The sequence below is a fragment of the Taudactylus pleione genome, unplaced genomic scaffold, assembly GCF_031769625.1.
Source record: "Taudactylus pleione unplaced genomic scaffold, aTauple2 ptg000006l, whole genome shotgun sequence".
NCBI classification, from domain to species: Eukaryota; Metazoa; Chordata; class Amphibia; order Anura; family Myobatrachidae; genus Taudactylus; species Taudactylus pleione.
In genome coordinates, this window is record NW_028284409.1 from 5,305,095 (window position 1) to 5,313,376 (window position 8,282).

Genomic DNA, 8,282 nt, shown 5'->3' on the forward strand with positions numbered 1-8,282 from the left:
TGCTGCATCTGGTGACCCCCCACATCAAGAGACAGGACACAAGGTGGCGGAGGGCAATCCCTGCTGAAGACAGACTGGTGGCTACCCTAAGGTACCTGGCTACAGGAAGGTCACTGGAAGACCTAAAGTTTGGGACACTCATCTCACCTCAGTCCTTGGGCGTCATCATTCCGGAGACCTGCAAAGCCATCGTAAAAGTGCTACAGTACCAGTATTGCAAGGTAAGTTAAAATAAAACACCACACATTGGTTTCTTGTGCAAAGAAAATTTTTTATTTATTTTTTACTCAACATAAAGCAAAAAATTGCCTTCTTTTAGTACTGACCTGAAGGCAACTGAAAGTGTGCACTAAACTGTGTGCAAAATACTTTTTTTTATTACAACTTTACAAAAGAACATTATCACCAAATTTTATGAATCCCAATAGGTAGCCAACTGTATGTGATAGGGTGGGTCAGACGCCAGTTTGAACAGGCCAATACACACATGGCACAAGTACACATTGTGGCCCCGGCTTCCAGCAATGTGTACTTGTGCCGTGTGCGTAGTGACCTTGTTCAAATGGCGTCATCACCACCCTATCCCATGCTGCAATCACCTATTGGAATTCATAAAATTTGGTGATATTACAATCAAGAAAAAATTTACATCTGTGTATATTGGGGCGACTCATCTGCTGCATCCAGCAGAGCATTATACAAGATGATGCTGGTGCTTGGGGTGCTTGGTGGGGGAGTATTATCTAACTGGGCAGGGGGGGGCGGACATACCTATTTGGGGCAGGGGAAAATAGCATTGGATCTGCAATGTATGTCGAATTTGAGATATTTTTGCTCATACAGCGACTCAAGAGGTCGTAGTTTAACCTTAAAAAATTTCTTTGGATATCTGCATCCAGATTTTACAATGTGCTGTTCACATGAGCTGTGAAATCATCAATTGCATCTGGGGTTTCTGCAGCAGCCATTCTGCGTTTTGTAAAAAATGGTCCTCTCGTACTGTAAAATTCTCCTTTCTGCCTTTTTTTTTTTCTTTTTTTGGGGTTGTTGAGAAGATGAGGGTCCAGGTGGAACTTGAGTTTCCACTTGTGTGCTATTCTCCGGATCACTGTCGCCACCGAGCAGACTGAGGTCCGGTGTTGATGTTAAATCAGGGTCTTGGGTGGGAGTCTATATAGGAAAAAAAGATATAAAAAATATTATAGTCATGTTTTAACATCTTTTTTACTATTTTTACAGTTTCCTAACACCGTGGAGGAGTGGACCAGCATCGCGGAAGATTTTGAACAACGTTGGAATTTCGCTAACTGCAGAGGAGCCATCGATGGGAAACACATCCGCATCAACCCACCTGCCAACACCGGATCATATTACTACAACTACAAAGGATTCTTCAGCATCGTTCTCATGGCAGTGGTGAATGCCAACTAAGAATTTCTGTTTGTGGATGTCGGCAAGAATGGACGTGTTTCGGATGGTGGGTCCTTCAAAAAGACGGCTTTCTACCAGAGACTCGCCAACAAAACCTTCAACCTGCCCTCACTGGACGAGACAAAGCACGGCCTAAATTACGTTTTCGTTGCAGACGAGGCTTTTGCATTACATGAGCATGTGATGAAGCCATTTGCACACAGGGGCCTGACCAGAGAGAAAAGGATATACAACTACCATCTATCCCGGGCACGGCGCATTGTGAAAAATGCATTTGGAATAATGAGCAACTGCTTCCGCATTTTCCACACCACCATCAATCTACATGTGGAGAAGATAGACTGGGTCGTGATGGCGTGCTGTGTGCTGCAGAACTTTCTGCGAAGAAAATCTACTCAATAAGGACCAGTCCCAGCTAGACCAGAAGATATAGGACCCCTGGAGGACATTGGACATTTGACATCTGTGTCTGCACCACCAACTACAACAACATCCACCGCACGTGCCAAAGAAGTGAGGGAGGAGTACATGACCTATTTCAATGGACCAGGTGCTGTACCATGGCAGGAGGACTATCTGTGAACTACTGACTAAATTGGACATTTGGGATTTAACAACAAAAACATTAAGGATTTTGGTTTAAACTGTGTCACTACTTACCAAGTCTTCTGCAACCTCCTCATCTCCCTCACGCTCAGACATCAAGATGATTGATTCCCTTGGAGGCTCTTGTTCACTGATGAATGACATCATTTGGTAGTACCACAGCGCAGGAGTATATATTTCATCTGTAGCCGCTCCTGATTTTTTGGAGTCATCCACCTTCTTTTTTTCTTTGATGTATACTGTCCTGAGATTTTGTATCTTTTGCCGTACAGTTTTCAGGTCTGCATCAGATATGTATTTTTTTGTATACACCAACAGTTCCTCCAGTGTGGCCAACTTCTGCGACTTATTGTGGTACTTCCGAGAACTGATCTTCCACAGACAGTCTTTTGAGTGCAGGATTTCAATGAATCCTGTAATGATTTCATGTTCTGAATCCATGGACATTATCTATGAATAAGAAAAAAAAGGACATTTAAATATTTGTGTATATAGTTTTGTTAAATGTAATATTGTTATAGTTCACATTTTTAATGTTTTAATATTTTCTTTTTTACAGGTTTTTAAAGGTTTGTTATGGTATTCTAATCATGTTTTCTTTTACAGGAATGTTGTGTTTATTGCTTGGTAATATAATGTTTTTCTTTGTTTGACAGTATGGGTTTTCCACCTTTGGGCCTGTCGTTGTGGTAGAACTACAGATCCCAGGATGCCCTAAAAACAGTTTCAAAGGTGGATGGCAGGTCATCCTGGGATCTGTAGTTCCACAACAGCTGGAGACCGAAAGGTAGAAGACCCCCAGCTTTAAATAATGTGTGTTTTTAAATATAATGTACAGTGTTTTTAAAAAAAAAAACGTGTTTATTTATTTATTTGAGGTATTACACACGTTGGTGGGCAGTGGGAGCTAAATGCATGACCCAGCCACCGCCCGCCTCAATACGGCGGGCGGTGGCTGGGTCATGCATTTATTACCTGGGGGCATACATTGGTGGGCAGTGGAGGAGCTTAATGCATGACCCATCCATCGCCTGCCTCAATACGGTGGATGGTGGCTGGGTCACGCATTTATTACCTGGGGGCACACATTGGTGGGCAGTGGGGGAGCTTAATGCATGACCCAGCCACCGCCCGCCTCAATACGGCAGGCGGTGGCTGGGTCATGCATTTATTACCTGGGGGCATACATTGGTGGGCAGTGGGAGCTTAATGCATGACCCAGCCACCGCCCGCCTCAATACGGCAGGCGGTGGCTGGGTCATGCATTTATTACCTGAGGGCACACATTGGTGGGCAGTGGGGAGCACATATTGGTGGTCAGTGTGGTTGTATTAAACTGTACCAATACTCACCAAAACTTGTCCAAAACAATACTTCAGTGTGCAGGCTCCCAAAGTGCGACTGTCTTGCTCCATACACGATGCTGCACAAGATGGCGATGGGGCGTGTCCAGGCTTCTGTCAGTCAAATTCCACATTGTGTGATGAATCGTCCAATTCATTGTGAGGAACAAAACCCTCACGATCGGCGTCCATCGTGTTCATGGTTGGCTAATCTGCCCTACAGCACGGCAGATCAGAAGATGCGATATACGATGAGTGGGGACGCTCATCGGCATCGTGCTCGTGAGTATGAACTCACGATTTGTACTTTTTTTACCCGATTCGTCGTCACGATTCGTCGAAATCGGCCAAATCGTGTAAAATGTCGCTATGTGTGTGGGCACCTTAAGGCGCATACAAACACAGAAAATTATTTTTTCTTTTTGTTGGAGACTAGTGCATTTTGTGGGTTACACCACCCTTTAAGAAATGAGCCAGCCGCCTTTTTACTTATGGGACACAGGCGCACACTTGGCGCTGCTCCTTTGTTGATGCACGTGCAGCTACAGTGCACACAATCCACAAAGACAGAAAAAAAATATTTTTTTATTTTTTGTGGATCGCACTTTGAGGGTTACACCACCCTTTAACAGACAGATGCACGCTTGGCGCTGCTGCTTTGAAGATGCACGTACAGTGCAGACAATTCACAAACACAGAAGAAAATGTTTTTTTTTTGTTGGAGAGCACTTTGGGGGTTACATCACCCTTTAACAGACAGACGCACACTTGGCGCTGCTGCTTTGAGGATGCATGTACAGTGCACACAATTCACAAACACAGAAGAACATTTTTTTTTGCTGGAATGCACTTTGGGGGTTACACCACCCTTTAACAGACAGACGCACGCTTGGCGCTGCTGCTTTGAGGATGCACGTACAGTGCAGACAATTCACAAACACAGAAGAATTTTTTTTTTTTTGCTGGAGTGCACTTTGGCGGTTTCACCGCCCTTTAACAGATGAGGCAGCTGGCCCTTTACTTATGACACAGGCGCACGCTTGGCGCTTTGTTGATGCACGTGCGGCCACAGTGCACACAATTCACAAACACAGAAAATAATTTTTTATTTTGTTTGGAGTGCACTTTGGGGGTTACGGCACCCTTTAACGGTCAAGCCAGCTGGCCCTTTACTTATGACACAGGCGCACGCTTGACACTACTTTGTTGATGCACGTGCGGCTACTGTGCACACAATTCACAAACACAAAAAATATATATATATTTTTTTGTTTGGAGAGCACTTTGGGGGTTACAGCACCCTTTAATGGTCAAGCCAGCTGGCCCTTTACTTATGACACAGGTGCACGCTTGGCGCTACTTTTGTTGATGCACGTGCGGCCACAGTGCACACAATTCACAAACACAGAAAATTAATTTTGTTTGGAGTGCACTTTGGGGGTTGCTTCACCCTTTAACGGACAAGCCAGCCGGCCCTTGATTTATGACACAGGCGCACGCTTGGCGCTACTTTGTTGATGCACGTGCGGCTACTGCACACACAATTCACAAACACAGAGAGTGCACTTTGGGGAAGCACCCCTGATGCACAGATCACCCCCTGGACATCACTACAACACCACTTTAGGACTACAGCCTTTATGGGACACTGTACAACACAGTCCAGCCAGCCCCTATAGACTTTGGAGTGGACACTGGGCCTGATTCAGAGCCGGACGCATTGACAAGAGCGCTCGCTCTGAATCAGGGCCCTCCTACCTGTTATTGGAGAAACCTCCGGGCCACTCGCATAGCTGTGGGTGACCACCCACAGCTTATGCGAGCGGCCAAAAAGATGGTCGCGATGGTCGCGACGAGACCCTGCTGTAGGATCTCGCTGCCGCAAGCCCAGGAGTGCTTTTGGCTCTATCAAAGCCAAAAGCACTCCCACTGACATCACTAGTAATGTCAGTGGGGACGGCCCCAGACGGTAGGCGTTTCCATGGGAATGCCTCCATCTGGGCAGCCACGCCCCCAGAACGCCCACCAAAGTGGGCGTGCTGTCACTCACCATCGACAGCACACCCCCTTTGGTGTGAGACCCATAGCGACGGCTTGGCCGTCGCTATTCGGATCTCGCTTATGTGCATGACGGAGCTCCCTCCGTCGTGCGCAGGAGAACTAGGGCACCATCGACCCACTTGCGAGCACTCAGCGCTCGCGAGCAGGTCTGAATCAGGCCCACAGTCCCTATGGACAACTGACTGCACAACACAGCCCAGCCAGCCCCTATGGACAACAGCAGCACAACACAGCCCAGCCAGGCCCTATGGACAACAGCAGCACAACACAGCCCAGCCAGCCCTAGCTCTCACCCTCCCTCTTCACTGTCCACATCCGGAGAGAGAAATGGCGCTGACGCGGGGACCTTTTATAAAATCCAAAAGGTGAGATGATGACATTTTGCCTCACTTTCAGATCCGAGTCAGGCGGGAAAAGTCGAGCCTGACTCGGATACGATTCGGATCGGGGGGGCTCGGGGGGTTCGGATTTCAGAAATCCAAACCCGCTCATCCCTACTACATAAATAAATACCATTCCCGCACAGGCCTCATTATATCCAATGGGAGCTGTAGGAATGTGTATGCAGAAATGAAAAGGCGGAGAAATAAGTGATTTATCCGGACTTTTCATGTATCTAAATACAGAGAAAACAAAAGTATGACTTTGTCCGACTGAAATGCTGGAGAAAAGCCATATTATTGTTTAAATAGATCCCGAATAATTTAACATTCTCAAAACATTTCAAGATAAATGTAGTTATATGTATAATGCTTTATACGATATTAAACATTTGTCTAGTGTAACTTATTATATTAAAACTTGATGAGTATGGTGAAAGCAGCATCTGCTTCAGAGGCGTATTTATAATGGGTGCAGGGTGTGCGGGCACACGGGCCCCTGGGTCCTCACACCCTGCACCCATAAAACTTACCTCTCCGGAGTCCCACGTCGACTCCGGTGTCTGCACCTATAAAAACGACTGGAAAATGGCCACCGCGCCCATTTTTCTCGTGACCTGTGTATGCGCTGTAGACTCTGGGCACACTCTAGTGCCCAGAGGCCCTGATTCAGAGCCGGACGCTCTGACAGAGCGCTCGCTCTGAATCAGGGCCGTCACTCCTACCTTTTGGAGCGGCCTCCTGGTCACCCACAGCTATAGCGAGCGGCCAAATTGACGGTCGTGAAGGTCAAGACCATCGCGACCATCGGGCTTGGTACGAGACCCTGCGGTAGGGTCTCACTGCCGCAAGCCCAGGAGTGCTTTTGGCTCTATCAGAGCCAAAAGCACTCCCACTGACATCACTAGTGATGTCAGTGAGGCCGGACCCAGACGGTAGGCGTTCCCATGGGAACGCCTCCGTCTGGGCAGCCACGCCCCCGGCACGGCCACCAAAGGGGGCGTGCTGTCAATCACCATCAACAGCATGCCCCCTTTGGTGCGAGACCCTTAATGACGGCTTGGCCGTCGTTATTTGGGTCTCGCGCATGCACAAGACAGAGCCGTCTCCGTCATGCGCATGCGCACTTTGGCACCATCGACCCGCTTGCGAGCGCTCAGCGCTCGCAAGCGGGTCTAAATCAGGCCCAGAGTCTATAAGTGTGGTGCTGGCCGTGCACCGCTCAGTGCGCAGCCAGCCACCGGACAGAGAGGACGGTGAACGTGTCGAAGACTGCACATGGGCCCCCTCCTCTCTAGAAACGCCGCTGATCTGGCAGCAGTCCAAGAAAGTGGGACCCCCACGTCATAAATCCCACTGATAACATATTGTTGATATGTTAGTTAATGATGAATTCTATTGCAATCACATCTGCATCCAATTATTTTATTACAACTGCCACAAAGATCTGTTCTCCAGGGTGATTTAACATACAAACACCATAGCCACTAAATCATTTCAAAAAACGATTCTAAGATTGAACTGTATAATCACCATGAATTAATTTGTGCTAATGTAATACGCATAAAAAAATCTTTTAGTCTAATGATGTCTGGCTGCGTCCCACAGGAATCTGAAATTCAATCCATTTACGTTTTTCACACTGTGCTCAGCATAAAACCTTAAGAGGGCAGCCCAACGTAAGAGACAGTGCCTGCATGCCTGAGCAGATCTACATGTGTCTTGCTGCAACCCGAGTAACCTCCATCAGAATATGCAACAGAAGCCAAAGTTCGCACTCCTAATCTGTCATTGCACTGAAGATAGCTGAGGCAGCCATATTTAATCAGCAACCAAACCTTCTTCTGGGCGATGTTTGTACCCTGTTGTAATTTTTTATTCTAAACCTTTTTACCAGACAGTGTTATTGATTTGTGTCATTATTCTCCACACAAAGCCTAGTGCTTGTGGAATTTGACACCTCAATGCAGTTGATTTTTTGTGTGTGCATAACTTGCTAAGAAACATAAGGTGACAATATGCCACTACTCAAAATGTATATGCCATACAAAGACAAATGTGTCTTTAACATTTCTAGTAAGATAAAGATCATATCAGAAGCTCAATTTTGTTAGTTGACTTTTATTATTGTTTTCTTTATTATATTAAATGTGTGAACAATATGACTAAATGTTTAGACTTATTGGTGGAGAATGAATTAGATGTTACTTGCCTTTCACATGTTTGTTTCGCTTGAAATGTAGGTGGTGAATATGCTAATTGTATGGAGAAGCTGTGTGACAGAATGCAAATGATGCAGCCGCCAGGATTTGTATTGAGATGCCCACCTGAGGCTTCAAAAATCCAAGCATCTTGGTCGCAGATCAGTCAATTATTAGAGTGCAGAGTAACCATATGGTTGCGCAGAATGGGTGACGGGATTGAGATGTTGAAGACAGGTTTACTGCGTAGCAAAGTCTCA